The sequence below is a fragment of the Marmota flaviventris genome, chromosome 13, assembly GCF_047511675.1.
Source record: "Marmota flaviventris isolate mMarFla1 chromosome 13, mMarFla1.hap1, whole genome shotgun sequence".
Taxonomy (NCBI): Eukaryota; Metazoa; Chordata; class Mammalia; order Rodentia; family Sciuridae; genus Marmota; species Marmota flaviventris.
This window is the reverse complement of record NC_092510.1, coordinates 59,700,810-59,717,309: the sequence shown is the minus strand read 5'-3', so window position 1 is coordinate 59,717,309 and position 16,500 is coordinate 59,700,810. Positions and strand designations below refer to the sequence as shown.

At 31.7% G+C, this 16,500-nt stretch overlaps 1 long non-coding RNA gene and 1 pseudogene across 3 annotated transcripts in view; one reads left to right on the top strand and one right to left on the bottom strand.

The window, feature by feature from the left end:
- LOC139701573 (uncharacterized) overlaps nucleotides 1–16,500 on the top strand; it is a 93,295-nt gene that overhangs the window by 67,265 nt on the left and 9,530 nt on the right. For 2 of the 3 annotated variants that reach the window (XR_011704119.1, XR_011704118.1), the window contains exons 3-5: nucleotides 8,991–9,151; nucleotides 10,625–10,867; nucleotides 15,936–15,968. This is a non-coding gene — a long non-coding RNA (uncharacterized lncRNA). The remainder of the gene's footprint in view (nucleotides 1–8,990; nucleotides 9,152–10,624; nucleotides 10,868–15,935; nucleotides 15,969–16,500) is intronic. The other variant, XR_011704121.1, reaches the window with a different exon arrangement.
- On the bottom strand, nucleotides 3,868–3,967 carry LOC114089319 (U6 spliceosomal RNA; annotated as a pseudogene).

Here is a 16,500-nt window from a genome sequence, read left to right as displayed (position 1 = left end):
CTGAGCAATGTACTAAATATTTATGAAAACATTTATTTTAAATGGCTTTATTATACTTTACTATTATTTGAAAGCCCATTACTCATCCGAAAAAGTCTACTATGATACAGCATATGATTTAGTAATCAGTGTGCACTTTTCCAGTTTGGGAATAAAGGTTTATTTTGATTCAATCGTGTCTTAACTCTTAAAAATTCAATATAAGTAATTGTCAACAGAGATTTGCATTTTCTCAAGCCAAAACAGTGTTGCAGGAGAGACGGTAGTATAGAAAGAAAACCTGTATGTAAGCTAATTGCTGAAATGCAGGTAGGCAGCATATTCTTTAATTGATATTGTGGTATTTCTACCTAACTGTGGCAAAATCCTAGTCTTGATGGAAATGTAATAATGAATGTGGCAATTTTCAATTATCAGTTATATTATCTGTATGATTATTCCAACCTGATCTTAACTTTTTCTATGTTGAAAACAAAACAAAAAAAAATGCAAGGATAAAAACCTTTTATTTACACAAATGGTGCATTGCAAGAATAAATTACACCATTTCTATCCATGATATTACTGAATTTTTAGACAACTAATACTATGCAAATGCAAAATGCTATTATAGTTTCTTTTACTGAAACTGAAAATACTGTACAAAGGAATGAGGATGGGAGGAAATGAACCATTTATGTTAGTTTTATTTCTGAAGAAACATATTTGGAAATATGTAAGCTTGAGCACTCTTAGTTTTTCCTCCTCGTCATTCAGAATACATTTATCTTTGTTCATCCACAAAGAAAAATAGTTATTTCTAGCACTTGTTCAGGATCTTGATCTCACACTCACAACGATACTTCAGCTCTCTGCACAGAAAGAGCCATTTGACAAATTGAGCATTTGAGTTATCGCAATCTTATGTGATCTCCCCACAATGCTGCACACCTCTTATCTGATTCTGATAGCTCAGGGACAACTTAACACATTGCATTTATCTTTATTGAAATTTAATTTTGAACAGTCAGGATTCTGAATGAAAGAAGAAACTGTTAGAATTTTGAAATCAGGTTGTTCTGCTTGTAGTTTGCTTCCTCTGTTAAATACTTGGAAAGATACCCAGTATGATGTTTTGACACCCAATCCACTAAAATCTCCTCTTAGCATTCTTGACCTTGACTATGGATGTTTAATTTTTTTGCTCCATTTTTCCCACAAGTGGTGCCAGCCCTTAGAACAGAGAAGCTGTCATGATAGCACTGTCCTCAAAATGGCTGCAGGAGCGACCCCCACTTCATCCCTCACCATCTTTTGTACCTGCCACTACAGGGTCTCATCTCAACTTCTATCTTTTCCTTAGCTAAGGAAGAGGAAGAATTTCTGTGTATAGCCATTGACAGGCACTTCTCAGGCTGAAGGATGGTCTTAATACAAGATAAAACTAAAGATCAGAGAAGAACAAAGAAACCATTCATTGGAAGTGAAAGTGTACTCTAGTGACAAGGGGAAGAAACTGCAGGAGGATGAAATTCAAGAGATGACTTCCAATAGCAATATCATTATTGGAAGTTGTATGATATTCAATCAATAGCTGTGATTTAAAAAAAAAATGTTCTCCAAGATTCTTGGTGTAACATGGAGATAGTCCAGATAGTTTTCAGGTTACTAGTGTATCAATGTCTTGTAGATGCTAAAAAAGAAAAAAAAAATGTAAATCATATGAAAAGTTAATGGCAAAAATTAGCTATGGCTTCAATTTACTCACAGATAAATCAATGTGTACCTTATTCAAATTTATATATTTAAGTCATAAATTTAAATGTAATAAACATGTATAATCAAAATTAGCCTTAATAATGCCTTTTAAATGCTCCTTCTCAAAAAGGCATTGCACATGAATTTATGTTATGTCCAATGCTATTGCATTGTATTTAAAGACTTCCCTGGTAAAAATGAAAAATACATTTAAATAGAGTCACATTCTACCTAGGAAAATACTCATGTTACAAAATGCATGCAGGAGAGGAGATCAGGATTAATATCTCCCATTCTGCAATCACTCAGAAGCATGTGGGATCAATGATATAAAGTTTCTCATATGTTTGGTAGGTTTTCAATTAAAAATGCCAGTTTCATACAGTTTAACTTAGTAAGTAAGAAGATTACACATTTATTGCTGACTGTGTGCAACTGAATATATATAAATTAAGTATGGGTTTGATGAAAATTTCTTTACAATGGTTGTGACAGTGAGTATTGCTTCTGGTTTTTGAAACATCATTTAATGTATGTTTATTACTAAATTATTTCATGCTATATCATGACTTTTTGAAGTTTCTTCTTCCATCTGAAGTGTGTCTTTACAATATTTATGTATAATATTTACTTTTCAACAACAAATGCATCTGTATAAATTATTTTTGATTTTTATATAAACAAATTTTGTTGAAAGTGAGAGTTATCATTCACATAGTGTACAGTGATTAGATGGGATTAAATGTTCTTATAGGTTCTTTGCCAGCCTCAAGATTTTGAATTGTTTCACTTCAGAGTAGATTATATGGTAGAATTTTTGAAGCCTATAAAGTAATGGAGAAGTGCACAAGTTTACAATTTTATAGAAAAAGCCTCAGAACTGAATTTCAGGTATAGATAGATCAGTTACCATCTCCTTGTATGACAGTGAGCATTTTACTTCAACTTTGTGAGTTTAATTTTTCCATTTGTAAACTAAGAGAGTGGGATTTGGTGATTATATGCTTTGTTTAGCTTTAAGATTCTAGAAATAAGTGAGACTTTGACCTGAATTTCCCATCACTAAGAGCTAGTTGTGTGCTTAGATACTCTTAGGAATACCCTATCTACTATTTTGCATTTATCACTTGTTGTTTTGCTAAGAGATAAATAGCAAGCCCTGCAGAATGAACTAATATCTTCTTAGAAGGAGTCCTTAAATTAAAATAATTAAATTTCCAATTTTAACTTATGTATTTTTATATTGAAGTTAAAAACCATCCACACTTTTTATACCAAAGAGTGTTTGTTCAAAATTATGAAATTCATTGCTCAGGGTTCACCTCATCTAGTTAAAAGAAGATTTCAGCAGATTGACTCAGATTATAAGTGTCATGCAAAATATTTGTTAGTATGTTTCTTTGGAAAAAGCTGTTATTATTCTGTGGGTCTCTATCCACTGAAGTTTCCATGCCGTACAATTCTATAAGGCACTGTGCTAAACTTAGGTATATTAAGCTCCTTCTGCTTCTCTTGTTTTCTTTTCCAGGGGGTAACTTGTGTAATTATAATCATTGTTTAATGTAGTGAGGCTAAATTTCAGAAAGATAATATCATCACATATACCTACCTTTTCTAATATTGTAATTCCTTTAAAAACATTAATTTAAATTCACTGTTGTAAAGTTTATTTATTCTCTTGAAATATACCTGCCCTGATATATTAATGAATCTTTTTTTCTTAATAGTTAGCTAGAGGAAGGGAAACTGCTGATCTTTTATTAATTTTAAATTTTTTTTTGTTTTTATTTTTTTTAGTTGTAGATAGACACACAATATTTTTATGTGGTGTTGAGGATCAAATCCAGTGCCTCACACATAAGAGGCAAGTGCTCTACCACTAAGCTACAGCCCTGGCCCAGAAACTGCTAATCTTTAATAGCAGTGCATTTACTAAAATATTGCTTCCAAATTGGGTCAGTCTTATGCTTATTTTCATTCTCTGATTCTGTCTGGTTGATAACACTTTGAATCAAAATATAGAAGCCTTCAATATCAAGGAGGTTGCAAAACGAACAGTTTATGTTCTTTTTTATTTAAAGATGAATTATAATGTTTTTATGGTTTTTAACTTTTTATTGATGCATTATAATAAATATGGAATGCTTCACAAATGTGTGTGTCATCCTTGCATAGGGGACATGCTAATCTCTGTATTTTTCCAATTTCAGTAAATGTGCTGAAGGAGCAAATAAAATCTATCCTAATTTTATTAGGCATGTACATCACCCACTAAGAAAAATAGTGGAGATGGCAAATAGTGGCAAAATTTTTTATGTTCTGTAAAAAGGAAGAAAGTATGCAGAATCTATACAGGAGAGGTCCAAGAACATCCAAGAACATTTTCCATTACCTTTGAACCCTCAGACTCAATGAAGAGCATAAAATAAATGGAGAGGGAGGATTTGCAGACACGTAAAATGCTGAGTTGTGGCTGTGCCCACTCTTAATGAGTCAAAGCTCCCATGCTATCAAAGGGTACTTCACTTTCTATGACTAAGACCCTCATTCCCATCCTCAGTTATTCATGGATTCTGTGCTGTATCACTTCCTATAGTTATGCAATATGGAGTATCCTCCATTTTATATTCACCAGTTTGTAACGAGGAGGGGTACTGCCTTATTATTTACAAATTTAGTGAAGAGGTGATGAGATCAACTTTGGTAACAAGTTTACTATGGCTTCATTTATAATCCTTATAATTTTAAAGACATATTTTTATTTTTGTTCTTGGAGAAATAAACATTTCAGCCAGTCTTCCATATTTTTTTGGAATCAAGTTTCTGAAGTGATCTAGGAATAGTTGAAGCAGAGAGAAAGATAAAGGAAAAGGAACTGAATATTCAAGGTAATATTGTCACATGTGAGAGGAATTTTCAGTCAGTGAAACATTACAAAGTTGGGAAAACAGAAAATCTATCTTACCCAAATTTAACCCTTCATAGGACCTTCCTGCTAATAATTGGACCAAGAAAACCAAGTTCATTTAATTAGCAATAATAAATACATTAATAATTATAATGATAATGCAACAACAGAGTAAAATAATTACATTAAAAAAGAGTGTAAAGGCTGGGCACGGTAGTGCACACCTATAATCCCAGCAGGTCAGGAGGCTGAGACAGGAAGATCATGAGTTCAAAGCCAACCTCAGTAATGGCAAGGTGTTAAGCAACTCAGTGAGACTCTGTCTCTAAATTTGAAAAATTGCAAAACAGGGCTGGAGATGTGGCTCAGTGGTTGAGTGCCCCCTGAGTTCAATCCCTGGTACTGTTCCCTTCCCCTAAAGGGGTAAAGATCAGAAAATCTCAGCAACAAGAAGAAAATTCATGAGAAAAATATACTTAATTGATCTGATAATACTATGAAACATCATTCCAATGTGAATTTAAATGACATTCTCATTCCAGGTACTGTGGCACATGCCTCTAATGCCAGCAACTGTGGTAGCTGAGGTAGGAGGATCAGAAATTTGAGGCCAGCCTGGGAAACTTAGCAAGACCATGTCTCAAAATTTAAAAATTAAAATTATGAATAAAAAGACATTCTCATGTTATATTTATAACCATAAAATAATATCAAGAATCTGAAAACTCTAAGAAAAAAATGGTTAAGACAATTAAGTCTAAACAAAAATGGGTATGAATTAATAATCATATAGAAAAAAATCAGTCATTCTGAAATAATCACTAAATAGCAAAATGTCAGATCAAAATGCCAGCAGGTAAGAAAATAAAACTGCAATAAAGGAAGGTATAAATGGACTATAAAACAAAGGGAGAAATATTAAGTATACAAAGGTGATCCAATAAATATACAACTGGAATCCAAAAAGAAATAACAGAACAATGGAACAAAGCAAATATTTTAAGTTATAATTAGGAAAATGATCTTGAAATAAAAGAAAACATGCATCTAACTATTAAAGGGCACATTCTTCACAAAAGAGAATTGATCCAGAATCATCAATATCAAGCTAGTTTCTGGTGAAATTATTGTATATATATATAAGGAAAGAGAGAATACTGTCAGTGACAAGCCAAAAACATTTATTCAGGATGTGCTGTTTAACTACAGTAACAAAGGATCCCAAAAGATAATCTCATTGTAACTTTATAGTTGAGAAGGAGAGGTTTGCAAGAGGGAGAGGAAAATGATACATTATAATTTTATTATTTATCAGTTTTGGGAAAAATATGCAATCAAAAAATAAAGAGCTGAGAGTATCATGGGATGGTATTAATATAAAGATTAACAATTTGATACACTAAAATAATATCCTATGAATTAGAAAATCAAAGGAAAAATGAGAGTATTGAAAACTATCTCATAATGAAAGATATCTAAAGCAGTAAACACGTAACACAGTAACATGTCAGAACTGACAAAAATTGTCATATCAAAATTTGGAAATGAAATTAAGTTGCTTATTAAAAGACAAAAAATCTTCAGGTTGCTCACAAAGCAAAATCTTGGTCTCTGTTGTATACAAGAGACAAGTGTAAGCAAAAGCATTCAGAAAAGCTCAAGGTCAAAAATATAACAGACATGCCAAAAAGCAGGAAGGATATAAAATTGGTTACAACAGGGTAGAATGCAGCCACAGAAGTGTTAAACAAGCAAAGGAAAGAAGTTTATAAATCTAAAGTGTGTGCCTTACAATGATGACATGACAGTTATGAATATTTATCTACTAAATAGCAAAGCAGGAGCTGTCATAAAGCAGAAAGTACAAGAGATTTGAGACAAAATGGTCAGATACACAAAAATAATAGGAGACTTTAGTATACTGTCTCTGCCAAAGCCAGATCAAATAGTCAGAAAAGCAAGAATATTCAAGACCTCAACAATGTATGTAATAAAGTAGAGCAACTTTTGTATGTACAATGAACTTTGTGCTCTAAAAACTGCAAATAATTAGTAAATTATTAAAAATATTAAAGTAGAACTCAAGGTAGAAAACACTAAAACTAGTAAGAGTAATTTTGTTGACAAAGAGACAAATAGGATAACTAAGACATGAGTTGGTGTGAATATACTTTGTATAGAACCAGAGATATGAAAAATTATGCTCTATATGTGTAGTAAGAATTTTAGTGCATTCCGCTATCATATATAAATTTAAAAAAGAATAACTTAAGCAAATAATGGAGAAGAAATAAATACATAATAATCAGGAGCAAGCAGGAAATAACAGTCAAAACATGAGGTGTTTTTCAAAACTCTATGCAGTCAATTGCATGATTTTTTTTTCAGTAAAACATACTTTACCAAAACTGATCACAGAATAAATGGGAAGTTTCATTTTATTGACACAATAAAGAAAATTACCAAAGAGCAGTCCTCCCAGGATTCAACATGTATCCATAATTGAATGCTACAAAACTCTTAAAAATAAGTAATTACTATGTTACTTACAGTGTTTCAAAGCATCTTTATTCTTCATACAAACCAAGTGGAGCATTTATAACAAATCTTCATAAATACTACACTAAAAAGAAAATTAAATACAATCTTATTTTTCCACAGATCACTGTAAAGTATAAGTAAAATACTAGCAGAGTCCAATATCTTATTCATTGTTTTAAATCAATAAATAACAGTTAAGTTTTATTTTAATATAAGAAGTGAGACTAGCATCATCCGGCATGCAGACCAGAAGCATTTGCCATCAATTAATATACATTACAGGAATTAATGTATCTATGAGTGTGAGAGACAAGAAATGGTACCAATATGATATTATAGTATATTATAGTATTTTTAATGAAGAAGTTATATAAGAATGATTATCAATAATGTAAAAATTTTAAAGAACAAAGTAGGCAGTTTATAAACATTAATATCTTTTATGTTATTATTACAACATCAGTAAATGCATAATTTAAAAAGTTAAAAATAATAAAAGGATATCATATGCTCACTACCTATTTACAAGACTTCTGTCCTACATAGTTTACATTTTTTTTACAGATATCTTCCAAAGTGCAGGTGTGTTTTCGTATGTGTGTTGTATGTGTCTATGTGTTCTGTGTATGCCAGAATCAGTCTAAACTTTTTATTCCAAATTAAGACGTAGTACTACTTTATATAATATCCTACTTGATGGTTCTATTTCTGGAACTTCAATAAATAACACCACATTAAATGAAATTAATTTTTTTCCAATAAAGATAGATATATAATCAGTTAATGAGAAGGGAAGAATTATTTAGTTAATGTCTGCTCTATGCTAGTTGCTCAATAATTAAATGACAACTATATCATTTAATCAAAAGTAATATAAAAAGAAAAATACTAAAAGATATATAGTATTATCCAAATTCATTGAAAATAATTAATCAAAATCATTAATCTCTTCTTGTACATAATTCTAGTAATAGAATTAAGATTTGCAGCTAGTCCTAACTAAGCCTTAGATTGTATTTCTGCTATAGCTTTCTTCCTCATGGAAACTTTCTGCACATTTTTTCATCATTTTCTGGATGAAACCTGATATTTTATTTGAATGTACATGAGGAACATTTCCCCCTTGTGGTGCACCTGTTGTCACTATTGTGATCAAGTATCCAGTCGATCACCAGCACTTGCATTCTCCATTCACATGTTTAACTCTTCTCAAAAATTGTGCTATTGCTCCATATAAAAAAGGGAAAAACAAAACAAAACCCTCTCTCATTCTTTGAAAATAAATAAACTCACATTAAATTTTAAAAAAAATATTTGGGTGTATAGGTCAACAACCTTCTATGCCCAAAGCATCTCTCCTGTATTTTCCAGCCAGTTAGCAGCAGTGTCCCATACTCTCAGTAATCACAATGTGTACGTGTGGATGGTTATGTTGTAGGATAACTTAGTAGATAGGTCTTCAGGTCAGAAAGAAAATAAATGGTACAGGTTATTTTGTGTGTGTGTGTGTGTGTGTGTGTGTGTTTACTGACCATAACTTTAATGCTTATGTGCCAAATGAATAAGGGTTATGATTTTCTTGAAAGCCCTTTGGAATTTATTTCAAAGACTTTCTTTGGCCAAACATGCATATTGACCCATTCTTTGCCTTATTTCCTGTTTTAAATGAGTGTCAAAGGTTACACGTTGCTATTAGAGTAAGACATGACTGGCAGCAGAGGTCAGGGACTCTCTGGCATTCCATTAGAGCCATAAAAACAAAACAGAATGATAATTTCACCTGCTCTAACCTCAATTTTTCCAGGATGGGATGGACATTGACCTTACTGTTTGTCAGCCATTGACTCTATAAACTTCAACTACCTTAATTCTGCTTACTAAACAAGAAGACTTCTTTCACAACAAGGATAAGAAATAAAACAATGGAAAACACTCAGAGATGACTCAAGGGAGAGACACATACAGGTGACAGAAAAGATAAAATAACATCTTCTTTCGTCCTGGGTCACATCTCTCGTTTGGCTATTTTACAATAACGGTTTCCACCAACAACCTTCAATTTTATCTTCTTTTGTAGAATACCTTATAACTTCCGTTATGTGATCAAGTACAAGCAATAAATCTAATAAATTGTTCATTCTCCCTAAAACCTATTTGTGGTACTTGAAGGGTTTATGAATTTTTGTGAAAGTTTTTTTCTACCATTCCCATCCTTCAAAGTTTTTAGCTGAAATGACCATAGAGAGTTAAGAGAATAATTAATCTTTTTGAATTTCTTTTCTAAAGAAGCACAAATAGCACTTAATAAAGCATATGTTAAATGTGTTTCTTTTAAAGTTATTTGGAAATTGACTTCTTAATAATAATTTAATGAAATAAAGGTTAGAACCTGAAATAACTTTCCTCCAGTTTTATTTTTTGACAAAAATGATTATTTGTTGGTGGTTTTTTCATAATTAAATGGAAAACAATTTAAAGTTTAAGTGAGGTTATTCAAGTGCAACTTTTCATGAAAAAGCACTGCTCAAAGGACATCTGAATATATGATAAATAGTGCCCTTTAAAGCAAGTCATTTTCTTCTCTTAATTTGTTCATTGTTTTAACTTATGATTTGAGAGTTAATATTAAACTTTGGATTTTCAGAATAACAATAGGTCTTCACTTTGAGTTCTCATCTTTACATTACCAAGACAAAAACAAAAACAAAAACACAACAAAACAAACAGAAACAGATAAATTTCTTGTGGAAATTATTGATGTTTGTTAGATTGATAGATTGCAATTCACAAATTAATGAGATGCCACAGAGTTGTTAGGTCACTCCTTAGAAGTTAGACATGCATTTCTAGGGACATGATTTCACCTATAGACATTAATACAGAAAATTAGTGATATTTTAATTCCTTGATTTTTCTTACAAAAATTAGTGATATTTTAATTTCTTGATTTTTATGTGGTGCTGAGAATCGAGCACCAAGTGAAATAAAGGGATCTGATACATGAAAAAGTTAAGCTTTTTAGCCATTAAAAAGTAAAGTTTTTTTATTCCACAAATTGATTTTGAATTTTCCATAAGTGATTTATTTCTGAGTATTAATAACTAAAATAACATAATTATCATGAAAAAAATGTGGTTTTTTTTCTGTATTTATCTGACCAGGAATCAATGTAAGGGAATCAAGAACTCATTACCTGTATTAAAATTCCTTAATATCCAGTAAAGTTAGCTGAATTTTCAGTCAATTTGATCAGCTGTATCTTTGAGACAACACTGATTTTCCTCTTATGCTCTGATGGGTTGTTAAATCATTGATGCTGCTGACCTGAATTCGTAAAATTTGTCAAGGTGAAGAGTTATTCTGATACCAAAAAGTTAGCTCAGTTGCTCACTTTGAAAATTCTAACTTTATTTTGTATACTTCTTTCTCTTCTACCAGGCGAGGGGTTCTTGCACCACTGATTTATGGCAAATATCTCAGATATTCTGTAACTATTTTCTCAAGGCTTGAAAAATTTCCTGGCAAGGTCTTATATCTCAATGAAGACTGGGTGGTGTGACTGTCTCATCAGCTCTCCAGAACATAGATGTCCCCTTCATACAGCAGTTCCAGAGACAAGCCTATTGCTGGGCAGATAATAGACTCAACAAATGAGCTGATTCTTTTACATTTGACATTCAGGTAGGTCTTGGTAAAGAGAATTTAATGTATTTTGATGATCATATTCCATAAATATGTAATTATAGGGCATATATATTCTTAGAATTAAATGACTAAAAATACAAGAGAGAAAATGAAGGGGAGACTTTATAGTATTATTTTTTTAAACATGTATTTTTTAGTTATAGGTGAATATAATATCTTTATTTTTATGTGGTTCTGAGGATCGAACCTCGGAGTCACAACACCAGCCCCTGTGATGTTATTTTGATATAAACTAAACTTCACATTATTAAAGAAGGATCTAAATTTGACAAATTCTGTGTTATTTCAAAGAAATGGATGGTTTCTCTTATTAATGTGTGTTCTCTAAAGCCATACATGAATGAGCCTTAATAAAGCTCACACTCAATGAACTCTAATTAACTGACCATTTTTCCATGTTCATCTTACAGCCTCTCACACAAATACCTTTGAGTTTGAACCTACACATTTAGAAAGGCATTGATATCTTATCATTGACAATACTTTATAAATAAGATGCTAGCCATAAGAAAGGTGCATAAAAGGATGGCATGATCTAGGTTTTAGGAATATTTGGAGCAACAATGAGTCTGAAAAGAGGACAATCCTATTTCATTCCCACTGAGGTCCGTATCCATGGAAACTCCCTTTTAATAGCATCCACATCACACTGGAAAAACAGGTATGCTACCTTTTGAAAGTGAGTGCATTAAAAGAATCTAGCCCTTTGCTAAGAAGGTCAGCTCTTGAAAGCCTTCAAGAGCTTTGGTAGCTCAGAAAGCTGGAGGGCTGTAAATCCTTCCTTTCGTTGCTAAGAAGCTTGGCTCCTGAGAATCATATCAGTACTCTCTAACACAGAGTGTGGAATGTGAATCCTTTGTTCCCTGCCTATGGTGTTACACTCTTGAGTACTTGTTTCCTTAGCTAAGAGAACATGCAGGAGAGGCCTATTACGTGAACCCAGAGATTAATTATGAATAGACACAAACTGAGAAAGACAGGCAGAAAGATGTACAGTGTGTTAGGAAAGAAGACTTATTTGCAAGAATGCCAGATGGCAAATGCCATTACAGTAGAAATATATGCACTAAAATAATATTCACATGGTAACATTTTAAAACATTTTGTAATCTCAGCACTTTTTTTTTACTATAATAAATTTCTGTCAAGGAAAATGCCTTCCCTATTGGATTATTCAACATACTCATTGAAAATGAAGGAAAAAATACTATAAAGGTCATTGTGTTTTTAAATAAAATTTGTGACACAGCAGAACTACTCTTCTTTTACTATATAGTAAGAGAAATACTTTAAACAACTGGATGATAAATAATTATGATTGTTCAATAAAAAATAAGTACAGTACATTTTAGGTACACATATAAGGCAAAGCATCCATTTTTTTTTTTGTATTTGCACAACTAGAAAATAAGCAAGAGTATTAATTATGTGATAAACTTTTCTATTTAGGAGATTATCATGAATATCTACAAATATTAGGATACTTGTAAAAATTGAGGTACTACTTCTTGTACATATTAAGTTAAAAATTTTATATGGCCTAATAGACCATAGCAACATTAGATGGCCAAATAATAAATGTTATTAAGTTAGAAATAATGTTAGTATTAATGATAGCAATGGCATGTGTTGACTTACTCTGTGGTTCATTTCTTGACTTACTAAGTGCTATATACTTTAACGAGCATCTTGAATCCATCATGTAATGATCTTCAATATACTCTCATGAGTTGGTTACTACTAACAGTTCATTTTACAGAACAGGCACAGAGAGTTTGATTGATTTGTTTAAGAATAATATTTTTGCATAACAAAACTGGGATGTTTTTCTTCCATGAGTAGAGCCCTAGACAGAGAAATAATGATAATCATTTTAGTTTTCATCCCTATATATGTTACAAAGTAATATTCCATATATGACCCATTTTGATCTTTATAGCCCTTCTGTAACTGAAAAGACTGATACAGGTATGTAAAGTGGATTCCAATATCAAAAGTTTACTAAATGTCAGGATATGGAATCAGAATGAACTACTAATGCTCCTTCCACAACTTGCATTCTTTTTATAAATGAATATAATTCTGCATAAAACCTCCCATCAATTCAAATAATGATAAAGCAAAGAAACAATAGCTAATAAATACAAACATTAATCACCATCTTGTTTACTTTCTCAGAAACTTTCCACTTCCCAGTATCCACTGCCAACAGCACAAGCATTTTGCATGACTTAGAGACTTGTGGTCATTTTCATTCTTCAAAACCCCAGTCAGCAAACTGTGATTTAAATCCATTCTTTTCCTTTCAATTTCTACAATTATGAAACTAGTTATAATCTCATGGTTAGATAACTCCCAAAGCCTCTTACCTGTTTTCATTTGAACTTTCTATTTCAACCAAACCTCAATAGGGCAAGTAATCAACAATACAGTACAAAAAAAAAAAATGCATGCTGAAGCTTCTTGCTGCCCAGCTATCTAAAACTTTCATACAAAAAGTAGCATTGTGTGTGGACTAGGCAGTTTAGGACTTGAACCCTTGCTCTGAACTCATGAGCTGTGTGATACTGAGCAAGTGTTTAAACTCTTCATGCCTTGTTACAGTCCTCTTTAGAGGAGGGTGATAATGCTACTTATTCATGGATTGTTATGACATCTGACGAATTGTTACACCCACATTGATAAGAAAAGTATCTAGCATGTGAGCACTTCATAGCTTAATAGCCCTACTCATTTTGTTTCTGAGGTGTATGGGTGAATGCATCTTCCAGTCTGCTAGTCTTAGGTTTGAATTCTAAGTGGGTCTTTTAGCACTTGTGTGACCTTGAAAAATTCACTTAATCTAAATCTGAGAGTCTTCCTCTGTAGATTTCACTAACAATTTTCTTATGAACATTAAATGAGACAGTAAATGCCTAGTACCTAGAAGTGAATGTGGCTCATAATAAACACTCAATAGTTATTAACTATTTTATTGAAAATGTTTTGGAAGGGTTGTTTCTTATAACAATTTCTTAGGATTTCATAGGACACCCATGAAATGTACTATAAAATTGATGATAAGAAAAAATATTCAGGAAACTATTGTATCAACATATCCAAATCTACCAGATTTTTTTCATCAAATGTAATGCCAAAACTTCATCTCCTATTTTTTTTTTAATAATCTTATGGCTATAATCAGCTTTGTAAATAAATAGCTCTATTTTCCTCTTTAATTAGCTTGCTATAACTCAAACAAAAAGCCAAACAAACTTGGAATCTAAATTCAGAAATTGAAAAAACCTCATAAAATACATTTATTTTCTAAGCATATGATTGATCCATTGGCTTCTTTTAACTTTCCTGCTTTAATATTCTTTCCTCCTAAATTGTATATTTATATTTTTGGGATACAATATTTTACTTTTTTTCTCCCTTATATTACCATTAGATAAAGTATAGCTTCCATCTTCAAGTTAGATAGGATTTCAAAAATTCCTTAATAATTAAAAATACCTTTTCCATTTGAATTTCATTTCTAATTGAAAATCATATTTTTCATATTCTGATTTCTGTACCCTTCCTTTGGTAAGTACAAGAAAATCATCTGATACATACTATACAAATGTGATATCTGATACATTTACAATGGAAATATTGGAAACTCAGATGGAGAAGTTGTGATACTGAGGAAATGAAAAATGAGTGCATTGAGAAGTCATTTTCACCATCTTCTCCCTATGATGTGATTCTCCAATAACTGTTAGAAATTCCCTGTTCTTCCTAATGATAGTTTGTCAAAGCCATGTGCCAAGTTCCAGGACTTCAATGAGAGTGATGAAATTTGTTAAATAATCTTGACCAAAATGAGATATTATATCAAGTAAGAACTCATCCATCGACTTTATTTTGGATGGAAGAAAACCAAAGGCATTGAAAAGCTTAGAACCCAGCCCTAAGAAATAGCCTTTTTTTTTTCATCAGGTGTGAAATTTAACTTATATTGTTTATTTGAAGATAAAATTTGAATTTATTTCTTTTGATTAACTTGCTTTGTTATTCTCCTCTTGTTTGACAACATGGCCACCCAAGAGCCTTTTCTTTTTTTATGACTTCAATCAGATCTAGGGAAAAATGATTACTATTTTTCATTACTTTTTCTATCATTGCATTCTGGTCTGTACCTTATTAAAAGCCAAATATTTTCATTCCCTGTAATGGGAACTATTACTGCTGATAGTTTCCTTTTTATTTTTGATCTTTATCACTAAATGAAAACTTAAACCTGTTTACTTTACAGAAAAATATTAAGTACCTATTTGGCGACTGCACAGTTGCCTTTAATTTAATGGAATAGATAAATTCTAGTAAGTCTAGCTGAAATATTTACCACAAATCCTCATTATAAATCAGAAACTTATTTCCATGCTGGGGTAGAAATGTACCAAATTCAATTCAGTTCAAATCAGCAAATATTTATTGAGAACTTACCTCAGATATTGTACTGAGTACTGCATGATATACACAGAAGAGAAAGACATTGCCACTGCTCTTTAGTAATTAATAGTCACCCTAGAAGGGATACTAGGTATGCAGATATGTCTAATACAGGAGAAGTACTGAGGTCTTAAAAGGCATGTAAACAATGTGTTACAGGATTTTATTTTAAAATGATTTCGTGCCCTGTTTTGGGAAAAGAGGTTCTGTGACATTTTTACTACTAGAGGAAGGAGAAGGCTTCCTAACAGAGTAAAACTAAGCAAAAACAAGGAGGTAGTAATGTGGGGGCCTCTTTAAACAGTAAGGCCACTTTAGACAAAACATGGGATATGTGTAGAGGAATACTAGGACATAAAGCTTTGCAGATATTGCATGGTCCTAGGTGATCAGTTAAGACAATTATATATGACTAAATAAATATTTGGGAACAATGGAGGCTTTTGAGTGAAAGTATAAAATATCTAGAACTGTTGAAAGTATGCAGAATCAATTAAGATAAGAAACCAATAAAATAAGCTTTTATTACCATGACACCTTTTCAATTTCCTCTTCTTTGACACAGATGAAGCTCTGACGTTCCTTTCTGATATGCCTGGTAAGTTCAGTCTTTCCTCCAAATCTCAAGGAGGATTAGGTACAGGACTTCTGAAGATATTAAAATCTCTGCTGATGCTCACATTTCTTGTATAAAATGGAAGAATACTTGCATACAACCTATGTGTATATACCTATAGTCTTTAAATCATCTCCATAATACTTATAATAATTAATGCAGTGTTTATATTATTTAAATAGCTGTATACTGTGCTGGTTAGAGAATAACAACAAGAAAATATATCTACATGTTCAGTATAGACATAATTAATTTTTTGATCTCAGGTTGGTTAAATCCTTGAATGCTAAACCCATAGTTACAGAGGACTGACTTTAATTAAGATATAGCAACCAAAGAGTTTAAATATTAATAAAAGGACAAAAACACAGAATAATACAATTTGTTCCTGAGCAGGGGGGGAGTAAAATTAGTAAAAATTCCATAATAAGTACATATTTATCTCCGAGGCATTTTGCTATTAAATGAAAACAGCATGGTGTAGAACACTGAGTGCATTATCTCTCATTTATGT